This window comes from Columba livia, chromosome 15 (genome assembly GCF_036013475.1).
Source record: "Columba livia isolate bColLiv1 breed racing homer chromosome 15, bColLiv1.pat.W.v2, whole genome shotgun sequence".
NCBI lineage: Eukaryota > Metazoa > Chordata > Aves > Columbiformes > Columbidae > Columba > Columba livia.
This window is the reverse complement of record NC_088616.1, coordinates 2,639,303-2,652,156: the sequence shown is the minus strand read 5'-3', so window position 1 is coordinate 2,652,156 and position 12,854 is coordinate 2,639,303. Positions and strand designations below refer to the sequence as shown.

The 12,854-nt window shown below is 48.5% G+C and overlaps 1 long non-coding RNA gene across 1 annotated transcript in view; it reads left to right on the top strand.

The window, feature by feature from the left end:
• The window catches only part of LOC135575490 (uncharacterized), a 267,532-nt gene that overhangs the window by 240,805 nt on the left and 13,873 nt on the right, over window positions 1-12,854 (top strand). The window lies entirely within an intron of this gene.

Genomic DNA, 12,854 nt, shown 5'->3' with positions numbered 1-12,854 from the left:
GCTACTGGTGCCAGGGAAGGTTCAGATTGGGTATTAGGAAACGTTTCTTCCTGTAGTGGGTTGTGAAGTGTTGGAACAAGCTGCCCAGGACAGTGCTGGAGTCACCATCCCTGGAGGGTTGGACAGACGGACATGAGGTTCTCAGGACATGGGGCAGTGCCAGGGGTGGGTTATGGTTGGACTTGATGATCCTGAGGGTCTCTTCCAACCAAAATGATTCTATGGTTCTATGACACGCTGCCACCTCTGTGCTCCCAGCGCTGCCGATGGGCTGGGGCTGCTGCCTGCGGGAACTACTGCTAATTACCGAGTCCTGAGGGCAGCTTAATTGGACACGTTTTGGAGCTTCCTTCTTATCTCAGGAACTTGTGTGGGGTGAGCATGAGGAGAGCAAAGGAGAAACCTGTCACACGCTTTTACACTCATTCACTTTCACACTTTCTTCATTCTTATTAGCTTGGCAGGTTGTCAGCGGGATGGAGAAAAGCCCCTAATAAGAGTGCTGGAAAATTGAATACGAGCATCCCTGCAAAGTGCACAGGCTGTGAAAGAGGAGGCTCAGGGAAGAGATGAAAGCAGTTCTATGAAAGGGTAAAAGTAACTTAATTATTACTTGGCAAAAAGTATATTCAGTCATAGTGTTGAGTGAATCTCATTTTCAGTCTGGTTGCAGTACTCCGACAACCGCCCTAGAAAATTCTTGGTGATGACAAGAAGCTGTGATCAGGGCATGATGTCCAGGCACTGGTCATGTCCCCGGTGTCAGTACTGGGGTCAGGGAACCTCAGTGTCGTGTTAGGGTGACTCAGGAGCAAAGCCCATCAAAATCAAAGAACTTTGGTTATAAGGACGGTTGAAGCAATGTAAGGCCTGAGAAAAAAGTTGCGTGAGAGGCAGGAAAGGCTGGGTTGGGAGATGTCACTGACTGCATCCCCTATGCTGGTGGCTCCGGAGCTCTGCAGAGCAGACCTGCCTGGGCAGATGCACAACTGGACCCAGGTCACTTCTCTGGGGTCCCTCCAGGTGGCACCAGCTGCCCTGGGGGAGCCATCCCCAGCGAGGAGAGCTCGCAGCAGATGTGCGGTCACCATGGTGACAGGGAGTGTTCCCACTCGAGTTTTTGGGGGCACTGCCTTCCTCACCTGCTCTTCATCAGCCACAACTGATGCTTTTGCAGCTGACTGAGTGCGGGGGGGGACATGGAACACCAGTGGTGACCAGACAGATGGCTATTTAGTATTTCATAGAATCATTTTGGTTGGAAGAGACCCTCTAGATCATCAAGTCCATCCATAACCTAACTCTGGCACTAAAATGTCCCTGAGAACCTCATGTCCGTCTGTCCCAACCCTCCAGGGATGGTGACTCCAGCACTGCCCTGGGCAGCCTGTTCAATGCCCCACAGCCCTTTTTGGAAAGAAGTTTTTCCTCATATCCAGCCTGTATTTCACAGACCTGCAGGCCAAGCTGAATTATTCACTGGGCCATCTCATTGCTCATTTGTTCAAAATCCACGTTTCTGCTGTCTCTGTGCAAAATGAAGGAAAACATGACTTTTTCCCTGATTGCTTTCCCCCCCAAGCAGTCTTTCCTAGGGTCAGAATCCGGCAAGAGAGGCAAGAGGGAAAGCGCTGGTTCTCTCCAGCCAAGGCAGACAGGAGGGCCTGGGGTGGCCTGGGGGGCAGCCACAGTGTTGGGGACTCCCCACTGTCCCCAGGCATGGGGACCAAACACCTGCTGAGCAGCGGGAGGAACAGGAGCTGAGAACAGAAATAATGTGGTATTTCTTTGGGCAAAGCAGGAGGTGGCAGGGTAAGCTGGCAGCGTGGTGTGTTGTCCCACCATTAGCAGTGCTGTGTGTAGGTGTAGGTGATGCAGCGCCGTGTGTAGGTGTAGGTGATGCAGCGCCGTGTGTAGGTGATGCAGCGCCGTGTGTAGGTGATGCAGCGCCGTGTGTAGGTGATGCAGTGCCCTGTGTAGGTGATGCAGCGCCGTGTGTAGGTGTAGGTGATGCAGCGCCGTGTGTAGGTGTGGGTGATGCAGCGCCGTGTGTAGGTGTAGGTGATGCAGTGCCGTGTGTAGGTGATGCAGTGCCCTGTGTAGGTGATGCAGCGCCGTGTGTAGGTGTAGGTGATGCAGCGCCGTGTGTAGGTGTGGGTGATGCAGCGCCGTGTGTAGGTGTAGGTGATGCAGTGCCGTGTGTAGGTGATGCAGCGCTGCCCACTTGACTGGGCTGCATAGAAAAGTACCTGCTATTTTTTTTCCCAAATATCTTTTTGATAGAGAAAAAAAGTGTCAGTTCTTTTCTTCTACTTCTGTAATTAGTTTACATTCATTGGTATTTTATTACAAAGAAAATGATGAATGGGTCTTAACACCACTTTGCTTGCAAATGAACTTAAGTCCATTTAATGAATGATAAAACATGCAATAAGGCTGAAGGGAGGGCCAAGTAATTTAGTGATTTATTTTTTTCCAAATTAATATAAAAAAGAAACCTGAGCAATTTAATTTTCAGCTGGCTTCATAAAAATAAATGAGCATTTTCTGCAAAGCACTATTAAAGCAGGAAGAGATGTAAATGAATTGACCGACACCTTGTGCTGTGGCTGGGATTCCATTTTCGCAAAAGAATGTCATATTTAGACAAAACAAAACATTAGTGAATGCTTTTATCCTCCGAAATATCAAAGGAGACATGAAAGATGTTCTGTTATTATGCAAACATTTCAGCGAGGAAAGCATATGCAAAAGGTAGCAAACCTTTGTGTGCGGGTGTTCGGATGGTGTGTGGAATGGATCCCGAGCTGGTCACACTCAGATGTTCAGGGTGATTGAGTTATTGTCCTAAAGGAGCACAGAGAGTTAAACCAAATGGCTGAATATCGGTGGCTGCATCCCGGCTGTGAACTCAGACTGCATCTCTAGCAAGAGTAACCCAACTTTGCTTCCTTCCCTGAATTTAGCATCTGCCTCATAAATTCTCCTTCCTGGAACTGCTGACATAGGAGCACACTTACTTAAGGTCAGAGCCAGCTTTTTGATAGCTTCCATAATGGTGACTGCCATTCTTAAGAATATATACTGGAAGAAATATAAATCGACGGGCCTTTGCTGCCTGTTGCTGTTTATCAAAGTTCAGCTGTAAAGAATAAATACCATCATGTTGTCCCGTTTGCTGCTGACGCTGCCGGAGCGGACACTGCGGGGCTGAGCTTAACAGCCTGGGCTGTTACCAAAGCCATTTGTCTCGACAAGCACTAACTTCTCTAAGAAAGTGCAGGAAATCTGTGTTTAAATTATATAATAGTTTGCACCAACGTGAACACCACAGAGGTTTATTGTGCTGGAGAAACCAGGCTCTGCTTCGCCTGGGTCGGCTCTTCACTTCAAGATGCACAAGTGGGAGAAGTTAAGTGGGGCTTTCTAGATTGCACTTCCCTGAGTAGAACTGAAAGCCAGAACGACAACCTTCAGAAGCTTGAAGAGCATCCAAGCGTCTGAAAGTGTGATGTAATGTGCAAGAAAAGTTCACCATGGAAAAAATAAGGCAATGTGCTGGCAGGGAGATGTGTCTGTTCACTTGCTAAAGCAGAACAGAGATCCACAAAGGTAGCCTTCAGTATTTGATTTACAAAATCCAGCTGTGTGTGGGGATGTGCCTGCCTTGGCCTGTGTGAGTGGCAGCAGAGGTGACGGCTGAGACTTCTCCATCTCTCAGGACATTCTGCTTCTCCAGAGCTTTCCGTTTGCTCTTTGTGTCCAGGCTTTTCTCCTGGAAGAAGACAAATATTATACTAGAAAATGCTGATGCTGCGGAATAAGTATTTTCGTGTGCTGTGCAAAGTCCCTTCTCTTTGGAAGCCTTGGCTGTGCTGGCAAAGCAAAGCTCTGGGTATCTGTGCCCGTCCCTCCTGTCCAAGCCAGGTGTGAAGAGCCAAACCTGAGATGGGCTGTTGGTCCGTAAAGGCTGCTAAAATTGCCAAAGTGACTCAAGGATTCTTGGTTCAGTTGTTCAAAGGAGAAAGGATTGTTATAGCAAAGCTTGAGATGTACAGATGGGTTAGTCATGTCTTAAATGTAGATGCGGTACCATAGCTAGACCTAGATTTACACATGATGTGCAGAGAGGCTCAGTAACACATCTCAAACCCTTTTTTTCCTAAGGAACAATGTAAGTCAGTCTGTGGGAACATATTTGGGGGAAACAGCAAAAAACCTGCACCTTTGGTCAAAAATTCAAAGTGAATTGAAACTGAAACATCTGGGGCATTTTGGAAAGGTTTGTTAACTTTTGTAAAAATGTAAATATTTCCCTACACTCCCGATTTTCAGGCTTGAAGTTATCCTACCTGTAGCTCTTGACAGAAATCTACAAGTTATTGTCTGGATCACTTTGGTCTTCTCCCATTCATTCGTCCCTGCTTGCATGGCACCACTTTCAGGTTTGTTAAAGCCCTCGCGACTGGGCCTCTGGTTGCACAAGTAGGTTTTTCTCCGAGGTTTCAGCAGAGCTGCGGTGCAGCGAGCTCAGGTTGTGAAATCCATGGCGGCCGTGGGGCGAACTGAGCAAAATGCAAATGTAAAGAACACTTCGCATCTTTCTGCCAGTTGCTTTTTATGGTGTACGTCTCACATTCAGCTCCTTGGTAGAGAAGATTTTATGAGGACAAAAATGTGTCTTTTCTGTCACAGCATAACAAGACCCTTATTTTCTTCCAAGCTTCTGAGTGCAACCTAACATAAATACATGACGCTGATAGTATTCCTGTGCCTCCACTGAGAGATATTACAGCATCATACGTGTCACTTGTGACTTTCGCACCGGTGGGACACGGCGTTTGGCCGGACAGCGAGCACAGCGTCGGTAGAGGTTGTTCCAAAACCACACTGCACATCGGTAAGTGCCAGACCAGCACCCTTGATTTTATTAACACCACCTTATCTAACCTTGAGTGAAAGCGTTTGCCAGCCTTTGGTGAATGCTTCTGTGGCATGGGTGTTGTGCTAATGACCTCTAATGAGTGGCAGCAATTAATGAGGAGCAAGCTGGGCGGCTGGGGGCTCAGAGCCCTGCGCGGGGTGATGCAGGGACGTGTTTGTCACGACAAGTGACTCAGCATGAGGGGTATGGGTTGGGAGCCGGCTGGCTGCTGTCCCGGCTCTTGGCTGGAGGGAGATGCTGGAGGAGGGAAGAGGCTGCGGCTACCAAAGGCATTTCTGTGTAGCACAGGGTGTGCGTCAGGAACAGCGAGGACGGCTCTGAGCAAGCTGTTGTGCGGCTGTTTTACTGTCTACAGCGAAGCCGCCTCGTCTAGCACCAGTGTGACTCGCCCCGGGTGACACCACGTTACTCTTGCAGGCAGCCGCGGCTCCAGCTGCCCCTTCACGGGGACAGATTTTTGACCTACCGCTGGCATCTGACATCTGGTGCCCTTCTTGACTTCCCCCTCCCTCACCATCAAGGGGAGTGTGCGATAACCCCGTTTGCGGCTGTTTCTCGCAGTTCGGTGGCCGTGCAGAGCTGTGGGATTTGGAGTATTCCCCGAGTGCTATGGGGGGTACTGACCCCAGGCCAGCGTGGCCCTGGCTCTGACAGCTCTGTGGTCCTGCCGTGACACGCTGTGGGTGAGGTCTTTGAAAAGCAGAGGTTGTAGGAATGAAACATTCTTCTCACCTTCACTTCTTCATCTCCTTCGCTGCTGCACTCTGGCTGAAGGACCTGGGGGTTTCAGCTGGAGAACGGGAGCTGAGGGGAGACCTTCTGATCTCTGAACTGCCTGAAAGGAGCTTGGAGCCAGGGGGGTCGGGCTCTGCTCCCCAGGAACAAGTGCCAGGAGCAGAGGAAACAGCCTCAAGTTGCGCCAGGGGAGGTTGAGGTTGGATATGGGGAACAATTTCTTCCCCAAAGGGCTGTGGGGCATTGGAACAGGCTGCCCAGGGCAGTGCTGGAGTCACCATCCCTGGAGGGCTGGACAGACGGACATGAGGTTCTCAGGACACGGGGCAGGGACAGGGGTGGGTTATGGTTGGATGTGATGATCTTGAGGGTCTCTTCCAGCCAAAATGATTCTATGATTCTAAGATTCCCTCCTTTGCTCATGGTCAGCAAGTCCCGAGATGCCACTGGCAGTCTGGACCGGAGGCTCTTTGCTGGTGGGACGTGCTTGTTAATTGTCAAGAAATGTAATTCCTGCTCTATTTAGGAAGTAGCTTTTATAACATTAATGTAGGCAGAGCAGTGTTTTTGTTACATGGCAGATGGGAAGATCCCAAACCTTTTGAGTGTTTGTGAAACTTTCCGACCACTTGTAAATTTTCTTGGAGAACTGAAGCTTATTTCTGGAGTTATCTTCCATACTCTGATGTCTTTATAAACGCTCCTAAAATGCCCCTCTGCCTGCTGTGGCTCCACATTTATAGCATGCTTACAGCAAAATCCTATTTCTATTTGTAGTTGTAAAAACTCCCAAGCTGATCCTTAAATAGATCTGATGGCTCCGTAGTCCTTACTGCCTCGATTTGTCTTAAAAATATTGGTCTATCCTCTCTAGTCATTAAACATATGCCCCTTCTGTCTGCCACCAGAGATTTCTGTGGTGTGAGTACTCTGTGGAGAACGCTTCGTATTTTCCACGTGGGGATTAGAACAAGCTTAATGGGGTATAAATCTTTATATTACTTAAATAAGCAGGTTTCTGCTTTTCTTCTGATAGATAATTCTGTTTGCTCATTTGGAGCAGGTCTACAGAGCTGCCGCTGGGATCGCAGCGCGGGTGTCCAGCCCTGGTTGGGATGCCGAGGGCAGGACTGGCCTGTGACGCAGGAAGGCTCCGGCTGCGGAGCTGCTTCACCTTTCCACGCACTTTAAGAGACCGAGCTATTGGCTTTACTACCTTATGTGCTAGAATATTTACCACTGGCTTGAAATAGCAGCATTGCAATAGGAAATTACTTTCTTATATTGTTGAATGTTTTAAATTCTAAACTCAGGCAAAGAAGCCAGACGTGCAAGGAAAGGGCAAATAATTAAAAAAAACATCATAATTGATTTTGAGGTCAAAAAGATGTTTTTGTGGTGTTGTCACTTGCTGCTCGTGATGGTTTCTCCCGCTGTCACCCATGGTGCTGTCTTGGCGTCCCAGGCAGGTTTCCCTGCTAAATGCCGTGTACCTTTGCATCCTTGGGTGTTGCAAATTGACATTTACAGGCATGGTTTGGAAAATGTTATTTATGCTAAAGAAATTATTGGAATGATTCTGCTACTCAGAACTTTCCTGGTTATTTTCCTTGTGCTGTTTTTACTTGGCTCTTTAATCCGGGTTTAGTGCTGGGTGGTTGGGAGCAGAGCCTGTGGCAGAGTGAACTGAGCAATTTGGGATGAGCGGGGAGGTCGTGTCTATAAATTATTCAAAATGTGCCTTAAAAGAGAACAAGTTAAGGGGGGAAGGAGGACATCTGTCCAATGATTTGAAGAAATTTGGAAGAGTGGAGGATGCTGGTGAGAAATCAGGTGCAGTCGCTGATAGGCATTACTGTGAAAACAATGACAAATAACCAGATGTTGAGATCGGTTTTGATACAGTGTTAAGTTGTTGAGAAGAGGGATATATTTGAGATGGGTTTTGCAGGTGTTGCCAGGGGAGGTGTTTTAGTAAGAGTTGCTGTTGTATTGCCGGTGGCCCCTCCAGCGCCGTCCCCACAACGGGACCTCTCCCTCCCCAGCCAACGTCCCCAAACCGTGTCGGCTTTTACATGCTTGTGTTCCAGCATCCCACTGGGTTTTAATAGAAGTACTCTGTGGAATAAAACTCATTAATTTCATCTTTTTTTAGCATTTTAATGAGAAATTCTGGGAGTGACGGTTCTGTTCGGTCCCTGCAGAGCCTGTGGCTGAGGTTGGCGGTGACACCCCGGGACGTCCGCGGCTCCTCAGCACAGCTGCTCTGGGGTACCCACCGCTGCCGTGTCCATCACCTCCACCTCTCCCCAGCAGAGCAGCAGCTGAAAAGCTCTCTTTTCATTTCAGAGCAACTTGCACTTGTGCTTTGCCCCTCTGAGCTATTTAAAGCGTTTTAACATAATTGTTGTGTACAGTTCTCCCTCTGTACTTGCTCACCTCAGCAAACAAAGAATTGCACATCACTGATTTTTAGAGTCTGCGAAATTTAGTCCCTAGGGTTATTTATACAGTGTGCTTGTTTTATTTTTCTCTCCCGATGCTCGTATCTGTCAGATGACAGCTGGGAAATGTGAGATACTAGTGTCTGTATGAAATGAGAAACCATTTTCCCTTGGTTTGATAGACAGGGCAGCAGCTCTAGGAGGGAGGCACCGTCTTCCTCAATTTAAGGCCTGAAAATAAACATGAGCACTCCGGGTGTTTCTTACTGTAGAGCGAAAATAACAATACTTGTCTTCCAAACAGGGATTTTGCTGGGATTACACAGTTCATGTTTCTGTGGGTCTTTAAAATGTAAAGTGCTACATAAATGATGAGCATCCCTGTTCAACAGCGGGGACATCTGTGTTGTGTGAAAACCAAGGAATAATAAAGGTATCAAATTGGGTAGACTTCTTAAACACTTATTTCTCCAAGATGCTGGTAACATCTTTTTTAAATCATTCAGAAGCAAAGTAGCATGTAGGTGTTTCTGCCGCCATTAGCAGGAGATTTTGCTGGTTTTTAGTTTGAAAGATGAATAATGCAAGATTTGGAGGTAGAGCTCTTATCCGCTCAGTGACAATGGAAATCAAAAAGGATCCAAGGGATTTCTGTTTCTAGTTAAAAAAACCCCACAACCGCTTAAATAAAGTTTCAAGGGAAAATACCGTCTAAGATATGGTGGACTCAAAGGAGCAAATAACCAAGTACAGAATCAGGTTAAAACTCACCTACACCCATCATGGGATGCAGCACATCTGGTAACTCCTTTGCACATCATCCGCCTTTTGAATTCTGCAGGTCATAGGTGTTTGGTCTCCCCCAAGCCACACATCCATGGGACTGGGCAGTGACTCACAGCCCGGTTTTGAGGCGGCTGTGGGATTTTGAACAAACCCTGAATGGGTTCAGAGTTAGCCTGAAGCAAAGTGAGTGAAGCTTATGGAGTTGGTTCCATATGAGCAGAAAGAGAATCAGATCTATTGGCTGGAATTGTGGTGTATTAATGCATCTCTCTGCTATTTTGCGTGCCTTTTCCTGCTTATCTCCAGTTTTCACTTCCTTGGCGTTGTTTCTGTTCTTCAGATTATATGAGCAACCTTAGTCTCTTTCAAGTCTGATGTTTTACCTAAGCCTGTTAAACAGCAGCTGCTGACACAAGTTTCCCAGCTCCAGTCTTGGCTTTGTGTTCTGCTGGCCCGTTTGCAGCGGGTCTTGATGGAAAACTGTCTTACTAAAAAAACCCACCCACAAAATCCCAGCCCCTGTCTTTCCCTGTGATCAGCCCAGTCCTCAAACTTAGCACAAGCAAGGGCACAGGCACCTGGAGCAGGAACAACTGCTGGAGGGCATGCAAACTGCTGATTTTCACAGAAACCCGTAGTTACAGCAGATTAAATGTCTGGTGGCACTACTTGAGTCGCGACACGAGCGTGTGTTCTGGCCGATAAACTTGCTGTCAGGAGAGTGTGCCACTGGCAGACACTGGAGCGTTGGGAGAGACTTGTGTGTGTGGACTCACCTTTTCCCCAGGACAGTGTGCTCTGGAGCTTCTCTGCGAGTGACGTGCCAGCTGAGGGACGGGGTCAGCCTTGCCGTGGCATTACCAGCCTTGCCGTGGCATTACCAGCCTTGCCATGGCCATGCCAGCCTGTGCCTGCACCCAGCCTGGCTGGTTTGGTGTCGGTGCTGCTCCTGCCCGTCACCCTCTGGCGTGGCGGTGACATCTCCCTCTTGCAGTAATATTTTTCCTGCAAGATACGGGGACAGCCTGGCATCCCTCTTTCTGTTTTTTACTTCAAGTGGTAACTCTTCGTTTTCTTAGAGCTCTAGGAGCAATTTCTCATCTCCATATATCCCTGTTTATAAAGACGTTACTTATGCAGACATCTCTTCTGCAAAATCTTTTCTGCCTGAACAGGCTCAGCACCCTTCAAGCACTATATTCTCTGTTCGAGGCACATCTTGTGTCCAGCCCAGCCTCACAGCTCTGCCTTTGCTGTGGCCTCCGCCTTCCGCTGACAGCAGGTAATTTGCGGGTCCTTCTTCTCCATGCAAAAGCAAAACTGATCATCAGCTTCTTCCAACCATCTCCTCTCAGCGGAGATCAAAGCCTGTCCTTCTGCACCAGGAACCGTGTCAGAAGAGCGACATGTCACAGGGCTGGGCTTGTCGCACTAGAGGAGAGGCTGATCGCTTCCTTCGGGACCTGTCATTCCGTGCTGCACACCAGCCCGAGCAGCTATAGGGCTTTCTCATTAGCATTCCCTGTATTTAATGCAAAATTGTAAACCACTGAGCTCGGATGAAAAGAGATGCCTGAAGTGACACGGCCAAGTGCAGGCGAGCGTAGCGATGGCGGAGCAGCACGAGGCCAAATCCAAATGCTCGGGGCAATTCCATCAGGGTCTTACTCTGAAATAACTTGGTCATACTTGCGGGACTAAAGAAGCAAATATCCACGTACCTGTTGGTGTTTGCTGGGGTATTTTCAGGCACACTGTCTCGAAAGACACGGTGGGAGAAAGGAGAGCGAGGGGGCCGAGCACCCGCAACCCGGCAGCTCTGCGGGCCCTTGCTGGCCCGGGCTGATCACACACGTGTGCTGATCTGAGTTCAGTGACTTCACCAGCCGGTGAATAAATATAAGAAAGAGGAAATCTGCCGTGATCGCGGGAGAAATGGCAGCATTTGGTGATGGTCCGACCTGCAGTGCCCAGAGCCCTGTGCTGATCCCCGGGCAGGTGTGGGGGAGCAGCGTCGCTCTCTCTCCCGCATCAGTCCCTATTTCAGTCCCCAGCTTCATGGCAACCCCGCACAGGCTGGTTCTTGGACACGGTAAATGCCACCGGACTGCGAACACACCGAGTTCCGCGGGGCTCAGCCACATCAGTGAATGGCACGACTTGTAATTCATCCTGTCGATCAGCGAGTGTGTTAATCAAGGGGAAAATCTGTGCAATTGGCTGATCTTGATTCCAATTAATTTCCTATTAACAGATTTCCTAAATCATTAACAGAATGCCTGGTTACAGATGATGCCAATAACTCTTTGGTACGTATGGCCCTTCCTGCCGCCGTGGGATGGGGCGGGCTGGCTCGGCCGAGGGGAGAACTGTGACCATCCTGGTGCCTTTGGTAAAGTACGGATATTTACCTGAGTATTTATTAGAGGGGTGTGCTTGCTGGAAGATCTTAGTCTTGGTTAAGACTGATCTCTTTGTAAAGGGCAGTTAGGTTTTGTGTGGCAAGAAGCAAAGTTTACAGTAGCATATGTATTGTGAAGTTTGATAATTTTGATTTGTATCTGAAAAATATTGTGTTCCATTTGTATGCCTTGCTCTTTTTTTCTTGCTTATATGAGTGATGCATACCTACCATTTTCTGTCCATCCTGAAAGACTCTGAGGGCTATGGAAAAGCACCTTGGAGATCTTAACAATTGGGGGTATTGATTAGGTAGCAGGGAGTCAAGATTCTGGCTTATGATTTGGACTTGCAGTGGGGTCAGCCCTCCAAACCGTGCAGTGAAGTTTGGGTGTATGTCGGTGTTCTGAAAGTTCTATAGCACTTCTGGTTCCTGCTGTTTCACAATGTCCATTAAATCCAACATACCAGGTGGGGGTTTTCAGAGGAAGTTTTGGGATCTGAGACTTGCTGGGAAGGACCTGTGGATTTAGACCATCAGCAGGATGGCGTAGCAAAGAAAGCTCATTTTCATGGAATCTTTTTATAGTTCTGGATATTTTAAAAAATCCCTTCTTTATTAGATTTTGGGTTGTAGGAATAAGGCTTTTTATCTGTTTATTTATTTTCTTATTTATTTATTCTGGGGGAGCTCCCGGTGCCTCTGAAGTGGGTAGGAGTTGTGCTGTGGACTCAGCTGCTGAGCCTGGTTTATCCCTCTGTGGTTTGCAGTGAGCACCAGGGTTCCCTGTGCTCCAGGCCAGCAAGGCCTAGGCCTGGAAAAGCCAACCCTCAGGACTAACCCTCGTGGGTTCAGATTCGTCTCTTCGGTTGTGAGTGCTTAATTCACAGTGTCCATATCAAAGGAGCTTGATGTCGTTCCTGTCACTGAGGTCTGGTTCTGGTCAGAGTTTCCGCAGGTTTATTGTCTCTTTCTGCCTGGAAATGGGGTTGGAGCCATCTGTTCACAGAACCCCAGAGTGTCAGGGGTTGGAAGGGACCTGGAAAGCTCATGCAGTGCAATCCCCCCATGGAGCAGGAACACCCAGATGAGGTTACACAGGAAGGTGTCCAGGCGGGTTGGAATGTCTGCAGAGAAGGAGACTCCACAACCTCCCTGGGCAGCCTGGGCCAGTGTTCTTACTGAGAAGAAGTTTCTTCTCAAATTTAAGTGGAACCTCTTGTATTCCAGTTTGCACCCATTGCCCCTTGTCCTGTCACTGGTTGTCACCAGAAGAGCCTGGCTCCATCCTCCTGACACTCCCCCTTTCCATATTGATCCCCATGAATGAGTCCCCCCTCAGTCTCCTCTTGTCCAGCTCCAGAGCCCCAGCTCCCTCAGCCTTTCCTCACACGGGAGATGCTCCACTCCCTTCAGCATCTTGGTGGCTGCGCTGGACTCTCTCCAGCAGTTCCCTGTCCTGCTGGAACTGAGGGGCCACAACTGGACACAATATTCCAGATGCAGTCTGCTCGCTCGGGTTCGGGGTGCATGGCTGCCCCCG